The 27760-nt window shown below is 43.1% G+C and overlaps 1 protein-coding gene and 1 long non-coding RNA gene across 8 annotated transcripts in view; one reads left to right on the forward strand and one right to left on the reverse strand.

Moving 5' to 3' along the window:
• LOC132383951 (alpha-(1,6)-fucosyltransferase) overlaps positions 1 to 27760 on the forward strand; it is an 825511-nt gene that overhangs the window by 319768 nt on the left and 477983 nt on the right. The gene's annotated exons all lie outside the window — the stretch shown is intronic.
• The window catches only part of LOC132384006 (uncharacterized), a 55302-nt gene continuing 31915 nt past the window's right edge, over positions 4374 to 27760 (reverse strand). For 2 of the 3 annotated variants that reach the window (XR_009508822.1, XR_009508825.1), the window contains exons 3-4: positions 9471 to 9566; positions 4374 to 6370 (exon numbers count right to left, since the gene is read on the reverse strand). This is a non-coding gene — a long non-coding RNA (uncharacterized LOC132384006). Of the gene's footprint in view, positions 6371 to 8932; positions 9036 to 9470; positions 9567 to 27760 lie in introns of all 3 variants that reach the window. The other variant, XR_009508826.1, reaches the window with a different exon arrangement.

A 27760-nucleotide genomic window follows, 5' to 3' on the forward strand; every position in this document is an offset into this window, starting at 1 on the left:
GCAAATGGCAGCACGAATTGAACCTACGGCACCCGCACAGTGCAGCTGCAGTTCAGCGCCAGCTGGTTCACGTGGGACTTCACACTGGCCGGCGTGGCCCAACCACTCCTGGGGGCGGACTTCTTGCGAGCTCACAGCCTGCTGGTCGACTTGCAGGGGAAAAGACTGGTACATGCCGAGACTTTCCAGGCATTCTCCCTGGGCGAAGCCAGGTTGTCAGCCCCACACCTGGACTCCATCACGCTGTCAGACAACAAATTCACCAGAATCCTGACAGACTTTCCATCGATTCTGGCACCACAGTTCACAGCAGCCATGCCCAGACACGGGGTACAGCACCACATTCTGACCCAGAGACCACCCCTCCACGCCTGCGCACAAAGGCTCACCCCGGAAAAGCTCTGCCTGACGAAGGAGGAATTCAAGAGGATGGAGGAATTGGGGATCGTACGGAGGTCCGAGAGCCCATGGGCCTCCCCCCTGCACATGGTGCCCAAAGCAGCCGGGGGTTGGAGACCAAGCGGCGACTACCGCAGACTGAATGAGGCTACAACTCTAGACTGCTACCACGTGCCACACATACAGGACTTTGCAGCAAACCTGCACGGGGCAAGAATCTTTTCCAAAGTAGACCTCGTCCGGGGATACCATCAAATCCCAGTGCACCCTGAAGATATCCCCAAAACAGCACTCATCACCCGTTCGGCCTGTTCGAGTTCCTCCGAATGTCGTTCGACCTGAAGAATGCCACACAGACATTCCAGCAGCTAATGGATGCGGTGGGACGTGAATTGGACTTTGCGTTCATCTATTTGGACGACATCCTTATAGCCAGCAGTTGTCATCAGGAGTATCTGTCCCACCTCCGCCAGCTCTACTCCCACCTGAGTGATTTCGGCCTCACGATCAACCCGGCCAAATGCCAGTTTGGTCTCAATACCATCGACTTCCTGGGCCACGGGATTACCAAAGACCAGGCAACACCTCTGCCCGCCAAGGTAGACGCGATCTGCCACTTTGCCCGGCCCAACACGGTCAAAGGCCTGCAGGAGTTCGTTGGTATGGTGAACTTCTACCACCGTTTCCTCCCCTCAGCAGCCCGTATCATGCGCCCTTTGTACACCCTGATATCAGGTAAAGACAAGGACATTACTTGGGACGAGGAGGCCGTGGCCGCTTTCGGTAAAGCCAAGGAAGCCTTGGCAGATGCCGCGATGCTGGTGCACCCCAGAACGGATGCATCCGACACAGCAGTCGGTGGGGTGATGGAGCAGCTCATCGAGGGGCGCTGGCAAACACTGGCGTTCTTCAGCAAGTACCTACGACCACCCGAACTCAAGTACAGTGTTTTTGACCGGGAGCTGTTGGCACTGTATCTGGCAATCTGGCATTTCAGGTACTTCTTAGAAGGCAGGCCGTTCACCGCGATCCACAAACCGATGACCTTCGCGTTCACGAAGGTGTCCGATCCCTGGTCGGCTTGCCAGCAGCAACATCTGTCCTACATCTCCGAGTACACGACGGACATCCAGCATGTCTCGGGAAAGGACAGCATCATGGCAGACGCACTCCAACCAGCTGTCCAGGCCCTGTCCCTGGGGGTGGACTATGCAGCACTGGCGGAGGCGCAGCAGGCAGACAACGAGATGCCCAGCTACAGGACCGCTGTCTCGGGTTTGCAGCTGCAGGACCTTCTCATAGGCCCAGGTGAGAGGACCCTCTTGTGCGACGTGGCTACTGGCCAACTTTGCCCCATCGTCCCGGCAGCCTGGAGGCGGCGAGTTTTCAACTCCATACACAGTTTGATACCCAGCTATCAGGACAACCATCTGGCTGGTCTCCAGCAAGTTCGCATGGCACGGACTTCGCAAGCAGGTCAGTGAATGGGCCAGAACATGCGCGCAGTGCCAAACAGCCAAGGGTGCAGCGGCACACTAAAGCCCCACCGGAGGTTCGACCACATTCATGTGGATAGCGTGGGCCCCCTACCAGTGTCCTGAGGAGCGCGGTACCTCCTAACGATGGTAGACCGGTTCACGAGGTGGCCAGAGGCGGTCCCGCTCACTGACACATCTGCCGATTCCTGCGCCCGAGCACTGATCGCAACCTGGGTAGCATGCTTCAGGGTACTGGCCCACATTACCTCCGACAGAGGCGCCCAGTTCACCTCCAGCCTGTGTTCGGCTGTGGCCAGCCTATTGGGAACGCAGCTGCACCACACCACTGCCTACCACCCACAGTCGAACGGACTGGTGAAACACTTCCACCGTCACTTGAAGTCGGCTCTCATGGCCCGCCTGAGAGGACCTAACTGGGTGGATGAGCTTCCCTGGGTCCTGCTTGAAATTCGTACAGCGCCCAAAGAGGATCTGCATGCCTCGTCGGCCGAGTTGGTGTACGGCGCGCCCCTGGCCGTCCGGGGAGAGTTCATTCCAGCCCCAAGGGCGCAAGAGGAAGAACCCGCAGCAGTCCTGGACAGGCTACGCGAAAGGCTCGGCAACCTGGCCCCCGTACCAACTTCACAGCACGGAAGGACCCCGACCCATGTACCCAAAGACCTGCAGAACTGTAAGTTTGTGTTTGTACAAAGGGGCGGACACCGGCCACCGCTACAGCGGTCGTACGAGGGCCGTTCAAGGTGATCACCAACAATGGGTCCATGTACGTTCTGGACATTGGGGGGAGAGAGGAGGTTTTCACGGTGGACCGACTCAAACCAGCCCATGTGGACTTGGCACAGCCGGTCGAGGTTCAGGCAGCGCGGCACAGAGGCAGACCTCCCAAACAGAGGCTGATCCAGACTGTGGACATTGGGGGGTGTACCGCTGGTTCTGGGGGTGGGGTGGGTTATGTGGCGACCCACTTTCTGTGCAGGGGAACCAGCTCACAAATAGCCAGCGCGCAGGGGGAGACTTTGGTAATGCACCTCTGACGTCATTTCCGCCCGGAGAGGGCGGGCGCTAGGGATTTAAATGCCAGCGCCGCAAAGTTTGAATAAACTAGTCTCGAAACGACTTACCCACTGCGTGTCGTTATTTCAGCGCTGTGTGTAGCACATCGCTACAAGCTGGCTAATTCCCGAGTGCTGTTGCAGAGAGTTTGTGCAATCTGTTGTAAAGTGGTGTATAAAGTTAGAGCACAGCTAAGGAGGTGCCAGCAAAGTTCAGTTAGCCAGCTCTGCACTTCGAGTTTGCATAGGGTGCCCATATATTCTCACTGAAATCTAGTACATGATCGAGGTTGAACATGGACTAGCAGTCACCACTGTGGCTGATGACATGCAGTCTCAACTTAATTTGTTTACTGATCTGAACTCTGACAACCTGAGATTGGCGATACTACTTGTCAGCAACAAAATTCCCTTCAATGTTCTCAGTGATGTAAAGGTAAATTTGATATTTTTAGGTTGAGTAAGCAGTTCCTAGACCTTGCTTTTTATAACAAAAAAGAGCAACAATTCCTTTAAGTGCCTGAGTGACATTTATAATATTGATGTCCCCTGTAACAGCTGAGTTCTCTGTAAAAAGGTATTGACTGGCTTTGTAAGGCAGACACCTCTGCAATAACCTTCTCACTGAGCTATTGGACAGTGCTACAAGTTTCTGTCTGTGTTTGTGATTTCAACAATTGCTGGTGGTTTAATGGCCTGAATCTAATTACAGAGAACAATAGTTGATTTCAGGCCTCACAACTGTCTGAAAGGATTGCAATATCTTGCCATAACTTGATGTCTAGTTAAGCTGGTAATGGTTCTGCATCTTTTCTAAATCTTGAGGGTTTTTTTTGTCATGTTTAATGCAGTGAATATAAAAATCTGGTGGTACATTGAATTCTAATCTCACAGTGAACTCTTTCAAAAGATGTTCATTTCAAGACTGCCTTAATCTTAACTTGTACATACAAAGCTGTATCTTAAAATGGCCTGGAAGTACATGGAGACAAATGCTGTAATAAAGCACCAGAAGGACCATGCCTATGTTAATCCTACAGTGAGCAGGCAGGGAAGCTGCATCAGGTCTTTCCTGCTTCAGGCTGCATTTGAACTCTTTAATATGTATGCACTCCCCCAAATCCTCTCACACATCTGCGATCCTTACCAAGTGCAAAATCATCCCTCTGACAGATGAGATGAGTAACAAGATGCAATACTGGCTGAACAAGCAGCCCCAGCCGTAGTCACTGTCTGTGGCACCCTGGCAGTGCTAAACAGGAGGAGAGAATTTGATTGTCTGTAACTGAAGCACCAACTATTATTTCCCTCCATCGATGCTGTCTGAAATGCTGAGTTCCTCTAGCTCAGGGGTCGGCAACGTTTACCACTGAAAGAGCCAATATGGACCCATTTCCCACAGAAAAGAAAACATTGGGAGCCACAAAACCCGTTTGACATTTAAAATGAAATAACACTGCATACAACGGGTTTTTTATTTTGCCTTTATGCTATGTATAAACAAACTATAATGTGTTGCATTTATGAAATTGATGAACTCCTGCAGAGAAAACGAAATTACATTTCTGCATGCAACAAAAACATTTTGAACTCCGAAAAAAAGACATTGGGTTGAAGGTTACTCCATAGTTAGCCTACCTTGGATCGAAGAATTAAAAGAAAGCGCGCACTGGCGGGTGTCAGGCATTGGCAGTGGCGATGTATATTAATAGCGATAAAAAACACGTTGTAGCGGTGTGCTACACGCAGCGCTAAAATAAAGACACTGCAGTCAAAGGTAACTTTATTCGAACTAAACAGCCTTGCTTTAAAGCCTCCCTCAACCCGTCCCCATGGGCGCGGATGCTCCAAAAGACACGTACTCACAAACCCCCGTAGGCTATCTCCCTTAGCCGGAATGGTGGCTAATTGTGAGCCGGTTCGGATGTGCCAGGAAATGGGGTCTCACAACATTTTTAGATTGTACAAGATCATCATAATCTTAAAATTTCGAATTACATTTCAAAAACTAACAAACCACAGGGAGCCGCAGCACAGAGATGAAAGAGCCGCGGGTTGCCGACCCCTGCTCTAGCTCTTTACGTGTGTCGCTCAAGATTTCCAGCATCTGCAGAAGCTCATGTCCCCTTAAGATTTGTTTTTATTTCCCACAAATATATTTCTGTTTCTGCAGAGACAATGATCTGTACAGAAGTTAAAAATCACTGTTTATCCCATTGAATAATGCAATATTCTTGGTTGTTTTCAGAAGTTCAATATTTTAGCCTCCTAATTATCTTTTACTCTCTCTCTGCTACCACAGAGGGTGACGGGGATGGGGACTCGGAGTTTATCAGGCTCCCAGCACCAGAATTCAGATGAGATTTGATGAATCAAAGGTGCAATCAAACTGTCTTGCTGTTGTCTCGCTGTTTCAGCAACTTGTTTCTATCTGTGTTGGAGAAGCTCTGCCGTCTACATAATTCAATTTGTTTGTTCTCACATCTAGTACAAGCTTTTCAGTGCTCAAATAGAGACTGTTTAGTGGGACAACTCCTTCCCATTTCAAAACTGATCAAGCCCAATTCGTGAAAGATGATTGGACTCATCAACTGGGACTGGATTGAAAGTTGTATCAACTCTCTGAAGCCACCACACAGTCCAATTCAGTTCTCAGTTCTGTGTATTTTTTTTTGTTAATTTTAGTAAAATGTCAACATGAGTCGAAATTTTAAGTGGACGTTCTTTTCAACATCCTAATAGCTTGTACAGTCCATCATTTTAAGAATCCTTAATAATTGGCAGGTTTTTCAAGCTGAAGACTTTGATAAATTAGATTACACCAGATGGCAGTTTGTAATACACTTACAACTAGTACTCTGCACTTCTATTCTTAAATCCTTTTATTTAGTAAATTCCCACTGCACGTTAAACCCTTGAGTTTCTAAGGTCATGGCCAGGCCAGATTGGTGCAGTCTTTTTTTATTTTGGTGTGTTCGTTTGCACAGGCTGTGGCATTTCCAAGGATCTTCTTTGAGCTGATATCAGTTATTTCAGGCAAACCCTGATTTAAAATGCAGTGATATTTCCACAAGCTTTGCCTGATGCAGATGGTGCACAGTGTCATGTATAGCTGATTCAGCTGCTGTCATGTTTTTAGAGAACCACCGAGCAATTAATGTACTCGCCCATGGTAAAGGGGAGAACGGTTTGGGCTTGTCTGATGCTGTTCAGACTATTGTTGCAGCTACACCCAAATTCTGGGTGACTTTGGTGCAAGTGATTTGTCGCTTGGTGCTGGTTGAGAGGGCAGCCGCCCATTGTTCCAAATTTACAGTCGCTGCCATCAGTTGGTTTGGCGTTGCTCCCTTAGCTTTTCACTTCTTCAAAGGTTCATTTATTTATCAAAGTATGTATGCTGTATGCATCTCTGAGATTCTTCTTCTCCAGATAGCCATGAAACAAAGAAAAAACATGGAAGTCAGTTTAGAGACCCACCCCTGCCACACACAAAAAAGAACAGAACATGACCATCAACCCACAAATCCCCCTGTCCCCATGCAAAACACAAGAACAACAATCTCCAAATCTACCTCCCCTCGCACAAAAAGGCAAAAATGATTGACCTCCAAATCTCTCTCCCTCTGCACAAAGACAAGAAAGAATGGGTGAAAACACAGAACATAAAAACTATAAGACTGGGGAAAAAATATATAGTCCAAATCCATAAACTCCCACAATCTCGTTAGCATCCCCAAACATCTTCAAAAGAGAGAAACTCGGAGGTCTACTCTCTGGGCAAGTGATAGGCTGCACAGACTCCCCCTCTGGCACCAGACCAATCCCACCAGCGATTAGTAGGTAGGCAGTGGCACTCAGCTACCTCATTCACCTCGATGTTTCAGTCTCCCTTGACAATTCAATTGGTGAACAATGGAAGCTGTAATCAGTGAAATGGTCAAACATCGGCTTGCATCCCAACCTGCAGCCTCCTCTCCTCACTGCCTCCCAGAATCCTCTTGGAGACAACAAAGCTCTAGATCACCCAAACGATTTCAAAACTGCAAATCACAGGCTCTAACAGTTCAAAAAACACATTCAAGATGAAAAAAAATACGTAAAAGAAGTGAAATAAATAGTTTCATGGTCTATCTAGAAAATGTCGACTGAGGGAGCGTTGTATGCAAGCACCATCTTGACCAGAAGATCATGCAAATGTAATCATCGTCACTACAAAAAAATGATTACTACTAGTGGAGTCCACTTTCTGCAAAAAAAGGAGATTTTTTAAACACAGGGAATCCTGGAAATCTTGAGCAACACTCAGGAAATGCTGGATCAGATTGCATGCATGGAGTGAAGTCCTGATGAAGGATCTTGGCCCAAAACGTCAACTGTTTATTCTCCTCTCTTGATGCTGCCGGAATTGCTGAGTTCCTCCAGCATTTTGTGTGTGTTGCTCAATAATTGTTCTGATGCCATTGACATGCCTTCTTCATAATTGCCTCAATATGTTGGACCTAGAATAAATCTTCTGAGATGTTGATGCCCAGGAACTTGAAGCTGCTCGCCCTTTTCACTGCTGACCCCTCAATGAGGACTATGTGTCTTGCTTAACTTGCCTTTCGTGAAGTTCACAATCAATTTCTTGGTCTTGTTGATGTTGAGAACAAGTTGTTGTTGTGACACCACTCAATCAGCCAATTTAACTGTATGCCTCCTCATCACCAGTTGAGATTCTGCCAACAATAGTGGTTTAATTGGCAAATTCATACATGGCATTTGAGATATGTATAGCTGCACAGTGAAGTGTAGAGAAGGTAGACCAGTGGGCTAAGCGATCATCTTTGAAGTGCACCTGTGTTGATTAGCTGTGAGGAGATGTCATTACTGATCCAGACGGAATGTGGTCTCCCTATGGGTAATCTGAGGATTCAGTTGCAGAGGGAGGTACAGAGGCCCAGGATTTGAAGCTTATTGGTTAATACTGAGAGGATGATGGTGTTGAACGATGAGCTGTAATTGATAAGCTGGGCATATGCTTCAAAGGCACTTCACTTGTGGCCATTTATCTGATAGTCCTGGTGTGGCCTCAAGCAGATTTGGGGTGGGGGGGGGGGCACTTCATCAAGTACCATCGCTCTACCTGCCACACCAGGCAATATCTCCTGGTGGCCACCAATTTCAATTTCATTTTCTATTCCCATACTGACATGTGTGTCCAAAGGCCTCCTCCATTGCCACAATAAGGTCAACACCTCATATTCTGTCTGCGTAGTCGCCAGCTGTATGGCATGGGTATCAATTTCTCTAACTTATTGTAATCACTCCCACCGGTTCCTCCCCCTTTTCTCCCCCAGTTTGGTGGTCTTCTCACACTTACTCTTCAACTCCACCCTCATGACCTACACCATCACCTCTGTCCACCTCCTTTCCTTTATTACAGAATCCACTGTTACCTTCTGTCAGATTCTACTTTTGTACCTCTTCCACTTAACACTTCAGAGATTTTCACATACTACTTCCCCTCTCCCCATCCAACCCACCTTCCCCCTCAACTGATCTCATCAATCACCTGTCAGTTTGTACTCTTTCCCTTCCCCTACCTTTTCATTCTGGCTTCCACCTTTTCCTTTCTCATCCCGATGAAGCAATTCAGCCTGAAACATAGACTTTCCAATTCCTTGCATTGATCAATACACACAATGTGCTGGAGGAGCCCCGAAGATCAGGCAGCATCAAGGAATGGGGAAAAAAACAGTTGACATTTCAGGCTGAGTCCCGTCATCATAACCCTCCCAGATGTAGCCCAACCTTCTTAGTTCCTCCAGCATTTTGTGCGTGTTAAAGTGAGATTGCATCCACTGTAGACTGATGTGATGGTAAGTATAGTGTGGCGGGGCTAGGTTCTTGCTCAGGCATATCAGAAATATGGATGAGAATGGAAAATTGGCTTCTGTGGTGGGGACACTTAAAACAAAGTGAGAAGGTTGTATATCATACCTTTCATAAGCTGATTCTATTTGACAGTCTCTTGGTAGTCGAGAAATTGTGATGCAAGTGTAACCATAGAATGACCACTTTTCAGTGAAGTGAAAAATTATTCCTGTTGAAAATAAGTTGGTAAATTGCAATAAGAACTATCTGAGCAATTTGCCTTTGGGAAAAAATCTATTTCTATTTAGAAATCTTAAAAGTTAGTGCAGTTTTCATTTGTAAAGTTTTTATTTGATAAAGTTCTTTTCGCAGTGGGTATGTGTGTGCAAATCTGAAGGTAAAATCTTGAAATGAGTAAGAAATGGTTTGTGGAAGATGACAGTTAGCTTATCCAATCAACAACTGTTCCTCCTTATCTATGTGTGTAACCAGTTTAGATTGAGGAATCAAATGTATTTTGATTTAAGGAGAATCATGCATTGAGGTTGAGATTGAAGTTGACAAAGCAAACAAAAAGATGCAGCAAAACCAGAAAATGTTGGAGATGTTCAGTAGATCAGACAGCATCGAGAGAAGGGAACAATGTTTCAAATTGATGACCTACCATCGGACATAAATTGGTAACTCTGTTTCCTGTTACACTTGCGTTGCTTGACTGCTGAGTATTCCGCAGATTGCTGGGATCTGTAGCTTCCTTTCTCTGTTTTGAATGACAACAAACCAAAATGAGTTGAATTTATTGTGGATCAGGATTGCCATTTGGATTAAGTGGCTAAATTCCATTGAACTGCCAATATGGCTTCAGGTGTGGTAGGTCACGTCATGGAGTTTTCTGGGAAGTTACCAGGAAGGTGGATGTTGTCTGCAGGGACTTTAGCAAGGCCCTGAATGGTAGGTTGGTCAAGAAGGTTCAGTCACTTAACTTTCAAGATGGGGAGTAAATTGGATTATACATTGGCTTTGCAGGAGGAACAAGAGAGTGGCAGCAGGTGGTTGCTTCTCTGAATGGAAGCCTGTGACCAGTGGAGTGCTGCAGGGATCGGTGCTGGGTCTGTTGTTGTTCGTCATCTACATCAGCAAACTGGATGATAATGTAGTTAACTGGGCCAGCATATTTGATGATGACACCAAGGTTGGGGTGTAGTGGTAGCAAGGAAGGCTATTAAGGCTTGCAGTGGCGTCTGGACCATATGGAAAAATAGGCTGGAAAATGGCAGGTGCAATTCAATGCAGATAAGTGCAAGGTGTTGCATTTCAGTAGGACCAACCAGGGTAGGTCTTACACAGTGAACAGTAGGTTAGTGAGGAATGTGGTAGAACAAAGGGATCTGGGAATATGGGTCCATAACAGTGAATGTGGCATCACAGGTAGATAAGGTCGTAAAGAAGTCTTTTGGCACATTGGCCTTCATAATTCAAAGTATTGAGTACAAGAATGTTTAAGTTGTATAAGACATTGGTGAAACCTAACTTGGAGTACTGTGTGCAGTTTTGGTGACCTGTATACAGCAAAGATGTAAATAAGTTTGAAAGAATACAGAGAAAATTTACACAGATGTTGCTGGGTCTGGAGGACCTGAGTTTAGAAGAATGAGCAGTGACTCGATTGAAACCTAGCGATTGATGAAAGGCCTTGACAGAGTGGATGTGGAGAGGATGTTTCCTATGGTGAGAGAGTCTAGGACCAGAGTATACAGCCTCAGAATAGAGGGGCAATCTTTTAGCACTGAGATGAGGAGGAATAGAAATGAGAGAGTGGTGAATATGTGGATTTCATTACCACAGGCAGCCGTGGAGGCAAGTCTTTATGTATATTTAAGGCAGCGGTTGACGTTAGGGCATGATTAGTCAGGGCATGAAGGGATATGGGGAGCTGGCAGGAGATTGGGGCTGAGAAGAAAGATAGATCAGCCATGATGATTTTTCATGAAGCACTGTCGACGTTTCGGGCCGAGACCTTCGTCAGGACATGAGGGGAAACTTATTCACTCAGACGTCCATGAGAGGGTGGAATGAGCTGTCAGCATAAGATTTCAAAGTTTAAAAGAAGTTTGGATAGGTACATGGATGGTAGGGTTATGGAGAGCTGTGGTTCCCATGCAGATGGACAGGAGTGGTTCAGCATGGGCTAGATGGGCTGAAGGCCCTGTTTCTGTGCCATACTTTTCTCTGACTCGATGCCTCTAGAAGTGAATCTCAGAGAAAAATGTCAGTGATGTTGGGCTTAATATGAAGCATATTCAATCACTAAGGTCCAGTGATCTATATATATATATATATATATATAGTATGTCAAACTAAACAATAAGTGTGACTTCTGAGCTGGTGAAACTGTAACTATTCAGTTAGTCAAAGAAAAGCAGCATCCATCATCAAAGATACTTAGCACACAGGCCTCGCTCTTTTCTTGCTGCTGCCATCAGGTGGAAGGTACAGGTGCCTCAGGACGAGCACCACCAGGGTTCAAGAACAGTTACTGCCCCTCAACCATCAGCGTCTTGAACAAGAGCATATCTACACTAAACAATTGAGATGTTCCCACAACTAATGATCTCTCCTTAAGGACACTTTGTCTTGTTATTTCATGCTCTGGTTATTTATTGCTATTTATTTGTATTTGCATTTGCACACTTTGTTGTCTCCACTTTTTCTTTCATTGATCCTGTCTTTGCCGAGTATGCCCACAGGAAAAAGAATCTCAGGGTTGTATGTGATGACATGTATGTCCTCTGATAATAAATTTTACTTTGAACCTTGATCTTCAAGCTCTGGATGCAAACAAATCTGGAATCAATAGGTAGATTGATGCTGCGGTGAGGGAAGTTGTTGATGTGAAATGTAGAACTCATTGCAATATGATAAGTAATCAGCACAGGAAGAGGGAAAAGATTGAATAAATGGATGTCTAAAATGGTAAAGTCAGATTTCAGCTTTCAAAATGGATCTTGTCTTTAACTGCACTGTTGTGCCAAATGTTTGGACATTAAACTTAGTGTTTTCAAAGAACCAACACAAGAACAATAGGGTACACCTAATGAGCGATAGCACAACGGAACTTTTGGCACCCACTATTGCACAACTGAGAAGGTCTTTGAAATCAAAACTGATTGTCTGTGGTAAAGGTGCATATTTGTAAGGAGGATCACAAAAGACATCATACAGGTAAGCACAGATGAGTGGGCAAAGTCAGTGTTTGTGGGAGTTAAGATGTCAGTGAATATCAATAGCAACAGATGGATACTCACATGTCACCTCAAAACATGATCTTTTGGTCAAAAACCAGGAACTTTTGCTCTAAGTGGAGGTAAAGGAATACAGATTTGTGGTAGATCCTGTGCCCCTCACTTGCTGATAGTGAAATCCAGCCTCTGCCACAGAGAAGTGTGGTGCAGTGGTGATAAAATTGGGTTATTACTAAGTTTCCTAACAAAGCATAAGAAGTATTTTTTTTCAACTAGATTTCCACAACTATCTCCTGTATCTTTTAAAAATCTCCTGCATCAATGTTCCATTAAAGCTGATTTGATTCCTCAGCTGGTATGCTGGTATGCACTGTTTGAATCTGGTTTCTGCACTACTTTGTCTTGAATCTCCATGTAAGATTCAGGTTTAAATGTGTTTATGATATAAGAAATAAGGGCAGGGGTGAAACATAATGCCACTTGATGATGCGCCATCATTTAGTAATGTCGTGCTGAGCTGATCTTTGACTTCACTCTCCAGCCTATCCTCATGATTTTCCTTTTGGAATAGGAATCTCTCCTCCTCAGTCTTGAATGTATGGTCAAGTATGCACAAAGCTAATGTATATTCTCTGGAACATGAAATTGAAGACCTCAGAGCAAGATTGCAGTACCCGAGGGACATCAGGAACTGTTGTGTACTTTGTTTCACAAAAGCATGGTTCACCCCCAGCATTCTGGACACAACACTCCAGTCTGAATTATACACCTTCCACCAAGTTGACCAAGCAGTGGCATCAAATCAAGGTAGAGATGGCAGCATTTCTTTAATGCGATGATAAATGTCTTCGTTCTGTTCCTCCAGTGTAGAACATCTGTCATACAAGTGACATCCATTCTATCTGTCAGGAAATTTTCCGCTGTCATCCTGGTGGCAGTATACATTCCAAATCTGGCAAATGTTAAGTTGGCACTGACATGCTAAAGAGAGATCTAATGAATGCAATAGGAGATTAGTACCTTAGTACAGTTGAAGTCTTTGAAGAGGTACTACTGAGCAAACTAAAGGTAGGCAAGTCCTCTGATCCTGATGGCATACATCCCAGAGTATTGAAAGAAATGGTAGAAATTACAACAGATGTGCTTGCAATAATGTACCAAACTTCTTTGGGCTCTGGACCAATCCTGATGGATTGGGAGACAACAAATATCACACTGCTGTTTTTTAAAATGGAGGTAGACAAAAGGTATTTAACTATAGGCCAGTGAGCTTAAAATCTGTAGTTGGCAAAATGCTTGAAGGTGCATTAAGGAGGAAATAGCAAGACATCTGAATAGATTAAATACACACAGCATGTGGACTGATGAAGGCCAGGACCTGTTTAATAAACTTACTGGAGTTCTTTGGGGATATAATGAATACAGTGGATAGAGAACAGGTGGATGTTGTATATTTGGATTTGCAGAAGGCTCTCAATAAGGTGCCACAAAAAAAAAAGACATCCATAAGATAAGGATGCATAGAGTTCGGGGTAATGTATTAGCATGGACAGAGAGGAATGGTTAACCAATAGAAGGCAGAAAGTTGTGTGTTCCTCGAGTTGGCAGTCAGTGGTGAGCAGGGGTGGGTGCTGGGCTTGCAACTGTTAATGATATACATTAACAGTTTGGAAGAGAGAAGGAGAGAAGTGAGTGTATCATCTCTGAGTTTGCTGATGACACTAAGTTGAGTGAAAAGCAAATTGCACGGAGAAGGCAGAGAATCTGCAAAGAGATATGGATACTGTAGGTTAAGTGAGTCAGCAAGAATCTGACAGATGGAGTACGACTTTGGAAAATACAAGATCATCAACTTTGGAAGGGAAAATAGAACATTCTTTAACATCGCTATGTGTCTGTGGTGGCCAGTGCTATCATGTTTGCTGTTGCGTGTTGGGGCAGCAGGCTGAGGGTAGCAGACACCAACAGAATCAACAAACTCATTTGTCAGGCCAGTGAGGTTGTGGGGGTGGAACTGGACTCTCTGACAGTGGTGTCTGAAAAGTGGATGCTGCCCAAGTTGCATGCCATCTTGGACAATGTCTCCCATCCACTTCATAATGTACTGGTTAGGCATAGGAGTACATTCAGACAGAGACTCATTCCACCGAGATGCAACACTGAGCGTCATAGGAAGTCATTCCTGCCTGTGGCCATCAAACTTTACACTCCTCCCTCGGAGTGTCAGACACCTTGAGCCAATAGACTGGACCTGGACTTAATTCCACTTGGAATAATGTAATTATTATTTAATTATTTATGGTTTTATATTGCTATTTTTCTATATTATTCTTGGTTGGTGCGACTGTAACGAAACCCAGTTTCCCTTGGGATCAATAAAGTATGTCTGTCTGTCTGTCTTATTTAAATGGTGAAAAATTACAGCATGGATGATGAAGGTGGCTTTCATTACTAGAGGGATTTAATCTAAGAGCAGGGAGGTTATGCTGCAGTTGTACTAGGTACTAGTTACCCCATATATGGAGGAATACATGCAGTTCTAGTCTCCTTACCCAAGAAATGATGTATTGGCTTTGTTGGAGGGGCAGAGGAGGTTCTAGAAATTAGTGATTGTTCTATGAAGGCTGAATTGCCTGGAACTATACTCACTGGAATTCAGAAAAATGAGAGGGGATCTTATTGAAAGATACAAAATTACGAAAGAGATAAAGATCAGTTAAAGACAGGGAAGTTGTTTACACCGGTATGGAAGACAAGAATCAGGCAACAAAGCCTCAAGATTCAGGGGAATAGATTTAGGATGAAGATGATAAGAAACTGCTTTTCACAGAGAGCAGTGAATCTCTGGACTTCTCTGCCAAGACAGCCAGTGGAGGCTACTTCACTAAATATACACTGAGTGGCCACTTTATTAGGTACACCAGTACACCTGCTCATTAATGCAAATATCTATCATGTGGTGGCAATGCATAAAGACATGTAGACGTGGCCAAGAGGTTCATTTGTTGTTCAGACCAAGCATCAGAAGGGGGAAGAAGTGTGATCTAAGTGTCTTTAACTATGGAATATTGTTGGTGCCAGACCGAATAGTTTCAATTTCTCAGAAACTGCTGATCTCTTGGGATTTTCATGCACAACAAAATTTAGAGTTCTCAGAGAATTGTGTGAAAAACAAAAACAACAGCAAAAACCTAGTGAGCAGCAGTTCTGTGGGCCAAAATACCTTGTTAATGAGAGATGGCAGCGGAAAATAGCCAGACTGGTTCAAGCTGACAGGAAGACAACAGTAACTCAAGTAACCACGTTTTACAGCAATGGTGTGCAAGAGTTTCTCTAAATGCACAACATGTTGAACTTCAAAGCGCATGGGCTGCAGCAGCAGAAGAACATGAACATACTCTTTGTGGCCACTTTATTAGATACTGGAGATACCTACTAAAGTGCCCATTGAGTGTATTAAAGATGCAATTGGATAGAATCTTTGGGTTACAGGGATTTAAGAGTAATGGGGAAAAAAGGCAAGAAGATTGATCAGAGTCCATGTCCAGATCAGCCATGATCTTATTAAATGGCAGAGAGGCACAATGCCTGCTCCTATTTCTTATGTTCTTATGTAGGGGCTGAGCACTGCAGTCAAGAGTCAGGAAACAGCTCAATCTTCCTTCCCAATTGTTGTGGGGGATTTCAACCCCACCAGCTTGAAGAAGCATTCAGGGTCCTAAATAGTCCTTCCAGGTGAGGCGACACCTCACCTGTGAGTCTGTTGGGTTCATATACTGTGTTTGCTGCTCCCGGTGTGGCCTCCTGTATATCGGTGAGACCCGATGTGGATTGGGAGACCACTTTGCCGAGCAACTACATCTGCCAGAAAAAGCAGGATCTCCCAGTGGCCACCCATTTCAATTCCACTTCCCATTCGCATTCCAATATATCCATCCACGACCTCCTCCACTGTTGGGATGAGGCCCAACTTAGGCTGGAGGAACTACACTTTATATTCTGTCTGGGTAGCCTCCAACCTGATAGCATGAACATTCATTTCTCAGACTTCTGGTTATGCTCACCACTTCCCTCTCACCTTCGCCATTTCCCATCCCCTTTTCCCTCTCTCACCTTATCTCCTTGTCTGCCCATTGCCTCCCTCTGGTGCTCCTCTCCTATTTTCTTTCTTCCATGGCCTTCTGTCTCTTTCACCAATCAACTCAGCATTGGAGCACTTCACCAACAGAAGTACCTTTGTCAGGCTCTGTTCAACACCATCATCCCCTCAATACTAATCAACAAATTTCAAAAACAGTTCCCTACCTGCCTCTGCAACTGGTCTTCAACTTCCTGTTTATTAGGTGATCACATTCAGTGCAGATTTGAACTTACTTCTCCTTGCTGACAAACAACATAGGTGAGCCCAAGGATGCATGCTGGCCCATTACTCTACTCTCTCTACACTCGTGATTGTGTGGCTAGACATGGCTCTAAGGCAGCTACAAATTCACCAATAGCACCACTGATGCCACTGGAATCTCAGATGCAAGAGGAAGCATATAAGAGCAAGACAGATTGAACAATTGAGTGGTGGATCATCAGATCACTTGCAGCACTGGAGGACCCAATGCACTCGACCGCTGCTACATTACCATTAAGGATGCCTGCTGTTCCATCTCTCAACCGCATTTAGGGAAATCCAACCATCTGGCTTTCCTACTCCTACCTGCATAGACAGAGACTAAAGAGCAAGGCACCAGAGGTATAGACTACAAAGAGGTGGCCACAACAGGCAGAGGAGCAGCTATGAGCATGCTAAAATACATGTTTAAGGACTTATTGGGGGACCTGAATGAATACACTACAGCTTTCACAGACTTCATAAAGACATTTGTGGATAAGCGTGTCCCTAAAAAATCATTCAGAGTTTTCCTCAACCAGAAACTCTGGATGAACCAAAAGATTCTTAGAAATAGGCTAAGGACTAGATTGGCAGCATTCAGGACTGATGATCCAGGTATGAACTGGAGAAGCCAGCTCATAAGTAATGTGTCAATTTTGGACCAAACTTGAATCACAGAGGGATGCTGAACAGCTATGGAAGGACAACATAAATGACAACAAGGTTTCACTCTCAGATGAGCTCAATGCTTTTAATGATAATTCTGACAAGTAGAACATGGAAGCACCTTCAAGAGCCCCTAAAGCCTCTGAGGACCCTGTGCTTTCAGTCACTGAGGCCAATAGGAGACCATCCTTTGAGGAGGGAACCCACAGAAAGCAATTGGCTGATTATTGAAGACCTGTGCTAATCAACCTGCTGGAGTGTGTACAGACATCTTCACTGTGTACAAACTTTCACTTTGACAGTCTCACGTATTCATCTGCTTCAAACTGTCTTCAATCATACCAGTGCCTAAGAAGAACATGGTCACCTCCCTCAATAACTATTGTCCATGGGCCCTTATATTCACTGTGATGAAGTGCTCTAAGATGATAATCATGAAGCATTTTAACTCCTGCCTGAAGAGTGACCTGGATCTGTTCCAATTTGCCTACTGACACAACAGGTCAAGAGCAGATGCCGTTTCCTTAGCTCTTCACTCAACTCAGGAACACCTGGACATTTAAGTTGCAGGCATCAGCATGCTGTTCATTGACTAAATCTCAGCATTCAACATAATAATCCACTCGAATCTCAACACTAGGCAACAAGGCCTGGGCCCTGATTCCTTCCTGTGCAATTGGATCTTCGATTTTCTAGTCAGAATTTTTACAATCACCATCACTACATGTGCACTACAGGGCTGTGTGCTTCACCTCCTGCTTTACTTACTTTAAACTGTGTGACTAAGTACAGCTAAAATGCCATATTATTCCTAATTATTTACCTTATTGCTTGCTAACACTTGTTCTGTAAAGCCAGCAGTCAAAACTCAACACCTCTTGGCAGTATTTATATCTTTCACAAGTATTTGGTAAACCCCTCTCTCTGCTGAGTTTCCTGGTATGGTTACACAATTTGTATCACAAGGTGCAAAAGGATTTATTGCTAGTAACTTGGTGTAGCTGTTCCATCTGTTCTAACTGTGTTCTGTCTCATAATATAGTCAGCACTGGTTGCATATTATTTCCTGTTAGCTGATTGTTCAGTATTCAGAATCTGAACTGTCATTGGGCCTTGATCGAAGGCGGATTTGCCTTATGTTTAGTAATTGACTGTGCTTTATTAATGGCCTTAATGCATTTCATATTCCATTAGAGATTGTTTGATAAAAATTTGGCTTTGTTTCTATCTCTCTTTTATGCTTATATTTATTGTGTACTGTTCAGTTTGTTTCCCATCTTTATAATTTATTTTTCTGCATTTACCCATACACATTTTTACCCCTTTCCCTTGAATTTCTCTTTTATCATTTCGTTCAGCCTTGGCTAATTTATTAGAGGAGTTGGTGCATGCTGCTGGGATACTCAGAGACTAAGAATACCAGGCTTTGCAGATCTAATGACAATTTAAAATGCTAGTCACTGCAAACGGCTCACAATATCTTAGCGGATTATAGATTGCTTTCTGTAATTATAAATGTTGAATTATCAGACCTCTTTCCACACTAATGCTCTGTACATACTTAGCCTTTTGACCTATTGGTTTGTAAAATTGCTCTTGCATTACAGTGGGAATGTTACAGCCTATGGTGCTGAATTGCTCTCTCAATAAGATAATTAGTATTTCTCTCTAGATCCCATGATATTCGTCATTGACGGCAGAAAATTTCTACGTGTTTAGACAAAAAAACCTCTCAGCGTATGCATTCTAATTAATGTTATTCTGACTAGTTGAGAATACTTCCTTGTTCGAGCTGATACATTTATTTCTGTTTTATATCATTTATAATTTATTCTTTCATTAATTCTATCTATGCCCTGTATGCAACAATGCATACTCCGTCAAACATACTTAAAATGAAATTTATCATTTTTTTTTACAACTTGTATGATTCATACAAGTCGTTAATGTCCTCATTGTTTGGATTTATATTTTCTTTCTCCTGTTTATTAGTTGTGCAATCATCAAAAAAAATGTCAAGGTATAAGGGACATCTACTTTAACCAATCTCCTGAATTCATTTTATCATTAAGTAATCATCTTAATTTTCATGAAAAATATAAGTATTGAAGTTTATCAACAAGTTTTGGGCATTTTAATGAACATTATATTTATTGTTTATCCATCCCAACAATTCAGTTACCTGCAACAAAATTTCTTTGAGAGACCACCTATTTCTTTAAAATTCTTACGGCATTCTTGGTGCTGCTGTGCTCTTTAGATGGTGTCACCCTTGATGGATTATTTTTAGATATTTTCTTTTGCTGTTTTATGGAGTTTCTGAACGCATCAGTCAATCTATGCCTTGTTTTGTCACTTTTATTTTCTCTGTAATCCCAGAATACTTTGCTCAGAGCTAGGTGTAAAAAGGTTTGTTTTAACTTTTGATGGATGTTGTAGGTACGTGAGACAATTTCACTGAAGCAAGGATTTCCTGTGGTGTTCAAAAGCCAAAGAATTGTTTAAAGGATTGATTGTGCATATTGTTTGCTTTTTTCAGTGATTGTCTACATTCAAATTATACATCTAGGTTGTAACTTCTTGCACCTGCTTCTGTAGCCTTGCTTCCGAATCCATATTTTTGTTGATTATTAATCCACATATTTTAAGCTTGTGTGGATTTGTTAGACTTGGACACTTACTGTGAAACTACTTCTAGGCCTATGTTCAATGTGGTGTACTTCAATAGTTCCTCGGCCTGTCAATTTTGTGCCCTTTTTCAATTGTTACTGATTTTTCACACTTAATGTTGTAATTCTGCAGATTAAATGGTACCTTGGTTTGTACTTTTGGTCAGATGGGAAATAGTTCCAGAAGATACTTACATCAAATATAGATTACACATGTCAAATAGTGAATTCTGCTCTCAGTGATATAATCCATGCTTTCCCATTGATCCCTTTGATACTTTTCATCCAAACCGCAGCTACCTCAATGTGGGACTGAAGCCCCAATTGTGCATGAAGAACATGACAGAGAGGACTCCTCTCACTGCCAGCCAAGTGAGGCCTTTGTGTTTGCTCAAAGTTCTGGCAATCAGGCGTTCTGTCAAAAGAGAAGATTGAAAATATTTGACACTTTTTTTTATTTCAAACAATTGGAAACAAGAGTGAGTCAGATTGTGCTTGCCTAGTAATTTTGTTAATGAGGACAGGGAATGCGAGCTGTTATTTGGGAGACTGAAAATCTGCAGGAGAAATCGGGTAGCTGTGTTGATAGTAAGTAATCATGGAACCACCATATGGTGTTGGCCATGAATGACACCTGGGGGCTTTTGATCATGAGAGCCAATGAAATCAAGTAGATATTGATCAAGAACTCTGAAGATAGGGACAAAGCTTAACAAGTGGAAGAATGACTTATATCTGGCTTATGGACTTGGGAGACCAGGAAAGAGGATAGTTGGGGAGCCAATGGGGCTCTCCGAACAGGATTCTACTACATCAATTTGCAAAGTGTGAGTGTTGAATAACAGCACATCACACAAGTTTTTATACCTAGCTTTCTGGCAGCCATCATAATACCTGTGTTGATCTTGACTGTACCCTTCCCAAATGATCAAGCATTGGCTGGAACAATGGGTAGTGGATATTCCTTCAGCTGATGGTCAAGAAGCCAAGTTCAGGAGAGAGAGAAATCCGTACTTCCTGCAAGATGTACCTTTTAATTACTGTTATTTGTAATTATACAATAGTTTATTTGTCCTTTAAAGCATCCCCAGGCCCAAATGAACTTTTGGCTTGTGACTTGTGTGGAAATTACAAACATTAGTGCATTTGAGGCAAGGAAATGTGAGAGAAAATAACAAAGTAAGAGGAATATCTTAAGGAGTACTTTGCATAAGAAAAGTGGTAAAATGATGAGATTTAGTGAGTGGTTTAGATATATTAGCCCTTTTGTGGTTGAACACTTGGCCACCTGCCATAGATTCTATTTAGGATTCAGAGAAAGCCAGAAATGGAGAAGCTAAAATATCTGAAAACATTTTAAGATGGATAGAGATCGTAGTGTGAAAACAAGGATAAGAATATTGAAATCAGGGTATAAGAATATTGAAATACACTAAATCTCATTTGCCCATCATAAAATTGAGCACTTTTATGATGGGCGAATGAGATTTAGTGTGAGCTAGGTCATAGTGGCAACATTTATTCCAACTTAAATTGATGGAGATTGGAAAGTCTGCCCAGATGACTGGTCTCAATAGATGGGTGGTACTAAAGCAGGGCCATTTTGCAGAGATGGACATAGACAATCTACTCAGCTTATCTCTGAATCAAGTACAATATCATACTCTGGAAATTACCTTGGAGATTACTGGAGTCATTAGCAAAGGAGTTATGTTGGCAAGGCCTAATGAGAACATTTTTTGAAATCCTAATAATCAAAAAGTTCTTTCTTGAAAAGCAAGTTTGAAAATGCTTCTAGCTTCTCCCCTTTGCTGCTCAGGCTGCTGGGCTATGTTAGACAATAGACAATAGGTGCAGGAGTAGGCCATTCGGCCCTTCAAGCCAGCACCGCCATTCTCTGTGATCATGGCTGATCATCCAGAATCTGTACCCTGTTCTTGCCTTCTCCCCATATCCCTTGACTCCGCTATCGTTAAGAGCTCTATCTAACTCTTTCTTGGAAGCATCCAGAAAATTGGCCTCCACTGCCTTCTGAGGCAGAGCATTCCACAGATTCACAACTCTCTGGGTGAAAAAGTTTTTCCTCAACTCCGTTCTAAATGGCCTACCCCTTATTCATAAACTGTGGCCTTTGGTTCTGGACTCCCCCAACATTGGGAACGTATCCTGCCTCTAGCATCTCCAATCCCTTAATAATCTTATATGTTTCAATCAGATCCCCTCTCATCCTTCTAAATTCCAGTGTATACAAGCCCAGTCACTCCAATCTTTCAACATATGACAGTCCTGCCATCCTGGGAATTTAGCTCATGAACCTACGCTGCACTCCCTCAATAGCAAGAATGTCCTTCCTCAAATTCGGAGACCAAAATTGCACACAATACTTCAGGTGTGGTCTCACCAGGGCCCTGTACAACTGCAGAAGGACCTCCTTGCTCCGATACTCAGCTCCCCTTGTTATGAAGGTCAACGTGCCATTCGCTTTCTTCACTGCCTGCTGTATCTGCATGCTTACTTTCAGTGACTTACTTTCTGTATTAATTGATGCTTAGCACCTCATGGTGGTTAAAGAATTTGGCAGTTTCAGGCTAATGGATAGCAGAAAGAAGTTTTATTAATACTTTGTATTTTCTCTTCCCATAATCTTCAGCAAAACATCCTAGAGGAGGGTTACGTTCCTGTGGTGTATCTCTATGAGCTTGTGCAAAGTGCCCGTTTTCATGTTTTAATATAAGCCAGCTCCCAAAGCAAACTCACCATTCCTGTAGCCTCTTACTTCACATACCAATTGACAATTCTCTGATTATCCGCCCAGTCACCTGGAGCTGGGGTAGTTTGCATATCCCACTTTACTGATCAACCAGCACAGCTTTGGGATGTGGGAGGAAGCCAGATCAGCATCAGAGGTGCACCAAGCCAGAGGGAGAACATGTAAGCTCCTCACAGACAGACTGGCGGTTGGAATTAAACTCAGGACATTGCAGCCACGAGGTGGCAGCATTACCCGCAGCACCGTTGTGAGAAAGTAATGATTTTGCTCATGCTAACCCAATGAGGGAGGATGTGCGTTTGCTTTGAAGGATGGCATGAATGTGATAATGGAGAGAAGGGTAGCTGTTGTGGAACATGCGAGAGGAGGGCTAAGAGAACTAAGGCTTGTGAGTTGCAACCCTATGCACGATTTTAGAGGAAGTGTGAGATTTGAATTCAGAGTGCATCTTCTGGATAAGCCTGCCGCAAGCAACGTCACTGTCAATTGTCCATCTTCAATTGACCTGAGATTGGGGAGAAGATTTAATCTTAATTCAGTTAAATTCCTGCCATGCAAATTCTGAGTCCAATGAAGAGTCAATAGTAGGTTGGGCTCAAATTGTGCATAAACCAGATTGCATTTATGATGGCCGATTGCTTTCTTTATATGACATTAAGTGAATCGGTCTTTATAGGAGCCCTATATTGCTCGCTTCTGCTGATAACAGACTAACATATCTCTGATTATTTTATTAACTGTATTCAAAGGTTTAAGCAGCCAAGCTGGAATTTGAACCTTGCATTACTTGTTCACTCCCTACACCATTCCTTACAGTCCTAAATTCATATCATAAGTGCATTATTTCAGATAACTTTGAGGAATTTCTCAAGTTTGCAAGGTAAGCATTGAAAACTTGTTGATTATTCAGCTTAGTTATAGAATGTGCTTTTTATCTAGCACAATCATGTTTCTTTCGCTGTTGTATGTTAGGAAAAATACCGATGTGAAGCTAACTAACTGACAAGGATATTGGTAGGAGTATGGGGGTTGAGGAAGGAAATCTGCTTGTGAGTGAGTACTGGGAAAACTGCTTCAGGGAACAGAAATTATACAACTATTGAACTCATTTTGCTATGATGTTAAAATAAATTCAGCTAAAGCACCCCTTATTCTCTTGGAATAGTGCTTTTAATAAATTTGTACATATGTAATTGCCTAACTGTTGTCTTTTTTGATTTTCTCTCACTGTTCAAGATGCAATAATCTCCCTGCCTTTTCTATTAGTAAGTCTTTTAAACTGGCTATTGAAGAACAGTCTTTCCAATTGGGTTATTACCACACAAATAAGCAGATTAAAAAAATAATAAGCATTACATAGCTACTGGAAACATTTACACATTCCTTGGTTATAACTGAGGGTATGGTTCTGAGCTAAAATACAGAGAAGAGTTAACATGTTATGATGCCATTATGTTTGAGCTGTGTGGTGCCTCTCTGAATTTGAAACGCTTTCCGATGCTGGAAATGATAGAAGTCATAGATGGATAGTGTGGCATTAGTGCTCAGCAGAACACATAATAAAAAAATTAAAGCTGAGAAATTGGATGTATTATCATCCTTTCCATGGTACTAATCATGTAAAAATTTGATTTTATCTGAAGTATATTGTGCTTGCAATTATTTCTGAGTGAAATGTGCTCGATGCAGAATTAAACTGTTGATCCACACGAGTTTATCCCAATCTGGTGTGTCACAGAATGACATTACCAGTCATGCCAATTCCCTTTTTGGACTTCCAGGTGAAATTGGAGCTCAGTGGTTCAGTCTCTGTTTTAGATTATCTAGGAGCAGGTGGAACAAATTGGTTTATTTTCTTCACCTATTTAAAGGTACTCTCTGAAGACCAAATTGGCAGCGTCAGAACCAACAAGAGATTATTGTAGAGCTCACAGTACATGCATAAAATAGCAGTTAGTCTTACTCCAGCATTTAGGGGCTGAGATGCTCAGTAGCCAGAATAGTCCATCATTGAGATCATTGACAGCACTCCATCACTGAGGGTATCATTATGACTATGGCTGGACCTTTGGGTTATGTGATGGTTGGGCAGAAGAAAATGGTATAGTTATCTGTGAAGGGCTTCTCCCAGAGTAACATCACACTTTCTGAAACTCTTAGATGAACAAAGTATTTTGCAAGCTCTGTATTTTCAAAGCTGAGTTTTGCGAAATGCTACACGAGGGTCTTTGGCCATGCTTTCATGCATGGTTTGCACTTCCAGTCAAGGTCAAATTCACCTTAGCTTGCAACAAAATCTTCCCCACTGACCTGAGCTAGATCACTGTACAGTTTCATAACTGGCCGTTTGCCATTACTTCAGAGAGGCTACCTAGACATCATCCTGACAGAGAAGTTATTTTACCTGCTTTGATTTCAGTGTGAAGCAAGCAGCCTGTTGGGTACTGAGATCTGCCAACATCACTGGTTCCTTTTGGGTTCAGATAGCCGTTGACTGCATTCACATGCCTGTAAGGTCTCCAGTGATAACCCAGGGAGCACGTAAGCACTCCCTTCATGTTCAGGTGATCTTAAGGATATCCGCAAGCTTAAGGTCATGTTTTTGGGAAATACACATAGAAACATAGAAACCCTACAGCACAAGACAGGCCCTTCAGCCCACATTGCTGTGCCAAACATGTACTTATATTAGAAATTACCTAGGGTTACCCATAGTCCTCTATTTTTCTAAGCTTCATGTGCCTATCCAGAAGTCTCTTAAAAGACCCTATCATATTTGCCTTCAGCACTGTCACTGGCAGCCCATTCCATGCACTCACCACCCTCTGAATAAAAAAAACTTGCCCCTGACATCTCCTCTGTACCTATTTCCAAGCACTTTAAAACTGTGCCCTCTCGTGGCAGCCATTTCAGCCCTGGGAAAAAGCCTCTGACTATCCACATGATCGATGCCTCTCATCATCTTATACACCTCTATCAGGTCACCTCTCATCCTCCGTCGCTCCAAGGAGAAAAGGCCAAGTTGACTCAGCCTGTTCTCATGGAGAATGCTCATAGGGTGCCTTTGGTCATAGAGCCCAGACTTACCATGTTTTTAGCATTTTGCATTGCTCTGAGGAGTGGATCCTGAGGACAGGGGTTGAGCCCTGTTTCACTGACCACTTTCACTAATTTGTTACCTTTTCACAGCTGCTATTCAAGAACTGGAACCTCGATCAAAAATCCTGTTGGTCTTGTTTAAAAAAAGATTCCATTGCTGTCAGCCCAAGGGCACCTTGCATTTTATGCTAACCAAATGCAGAGATCTTAACTGTATGCTGACAGCTAGAATGAGAACCAATGATAGCAGCTAGTTCTAGAGGAAGCACAGTAGGGAAACTCAGAACCTGAGTATTACGTGTTGCAAGGCAAAGGAGGATGAGGCACACTACCAGGGGATGTTCCTGCTGAACAGTAACAGCCTCGTGCCCTAACGAAGGGGAGAGGAAACCATTAGTTGCCTGTTCTAATGGACTGCCTCATAGATGCTGTCATGGGGTTCTTGCTGCCAATGTAGACAAGTTACTGTCTTCATATCATGACTTGAACAACCATAATAATCAGAGACCACCCAGATGATATTCATCCCTCACATCCTCCCAAAACCATTTGTCTACCCTATTTTACGTCTGCGACTTGCTCTATGAATTGTTCTACCATGTTCTGCTATATGTTTAGATTGAAGAACTCTAATCTCAGCACAGATATGCATGCTCCTCACATCTGTTTGATGTTCTTGAATTGCTACTCAGAAGCAATAGTGGCTCATTCACAGCAACTGAAAATTATGTACAGCACCTGTTGAACAGACTTGTGATTAGCATTCTTATCATTATCCTAATTTGGAATTTGGTGGCCTGACCTCATTGTGAGTAAAGGTCAGAGAATGTCAGTGGTAGGGATATGTTGGGAATGTGAATGGAGTTCTTTGTTTTTGTGTGCTTCGTGTGTGTGATGTCTGGTGTTGTGTTGCTTATTTGTACTCTCTGAGACCATAACAACACTCCTCTTATGTGGGGACTCTTGCTCTTGTGTGAACCACATCCTGCCCAGCTCTTCACACAGTGATCCTGGCTAGTCTATTCCCACCTTGTTCATCCCTCCCCCACCAATCCTTCTTAAAAGAGAAGAAACGTGAGTGCCAGACCTCCCTCTTCATGTGAATTCCCATAACCAGGTCTAAGTCCCGCTCAGTAAATTTTGGAGCTCTCTCACTCTCCCTTGCAAAGTTCTTTCTTCTTTGACAGCCAGGGTGATTGCAGACTGGTTGCCAAGGGAGTGTGCCTTCAATGGCTGATATACTCCTTCAATTAGTGCAAAGCAAATTGGCAGCAAGCATCTTCAATTGTAAGGTTGTGTAAGGAACTTTAGCATCTATTACAGCGTGTATGCCATCCTTATGTTTTGATCAATATAATTTTACAAGGAATTTGTGTCGGAGTTTGTGTTAAACATGATGATTTAGTGCTTCACAAGCAGGCAGTGCACTAATTTCTAGGCATGAGATTGCATTGGAGAAAAAGTTAAAAGCATGCAATTAGTTCAGGATCATAGTGAGGCTCTGCCTCTCAGATTCCTTAGCTATTCCCGGCTGTATTCTATTCTGTAGCTCATTAACAGGCATGCTGCAGATTTTTAAAGTAGGACATGGGGAGCTGACTGAAGTGGAACAATGCATCCTTCACAGTGATGTCAGCAGGTATCACCAAACGAGCAATGTCACAGATGATTATGGATTAATGAGGGACAACATGGGAATTTATGAGCTCATAATTTTAAATAGAGCATTTTAATCCATAGTACTTTCTTTCCATTAAAGCCCACAAAATCTATTAGGAAACTACTATAGAATGGGTTGGGAATGTGGTGGTAGAATAGTTTATTTAAAGAAATGTCATGCTCTGTTTGAGAACTAACTTGACACATTGAATGGAGGATCTCCCTCAGAATAGCAGAGAATGCAGTTCTTGGTTGATGTGAATCAACTGTTAGGCTTAGTTCTGTAGGAAATTAGCTCCCTAAAAATACTGGGCTACTACTGGCATGGGTACATCCTGGTGGATAATTGTGAATAATATCTCTAAAAGAAGTTGCTGTCTGGTAAACACGTGGTAGCTGGCATTCTCAGGAGACAAGTCTTTTACTTTTTTTCTGTTTGTTTTACTTTCTTTCCTTACACTGCAG

This window comes from Hypanus sabinus, chromosome 2 (genome assembly GCF_030144855.1).
Source record: "Hypanus sabinus isolate sHypSab1 chromosome 2, sHypSab1.hap1, whole genome shotgun sequence".
NCBI classification, from domain to species: Eukaryota; Metazoa; Chordata; class Chondrichthyes; order Myliobatiformes; family Dasyatidae; genus Hypanus; species Hypanus sabinus.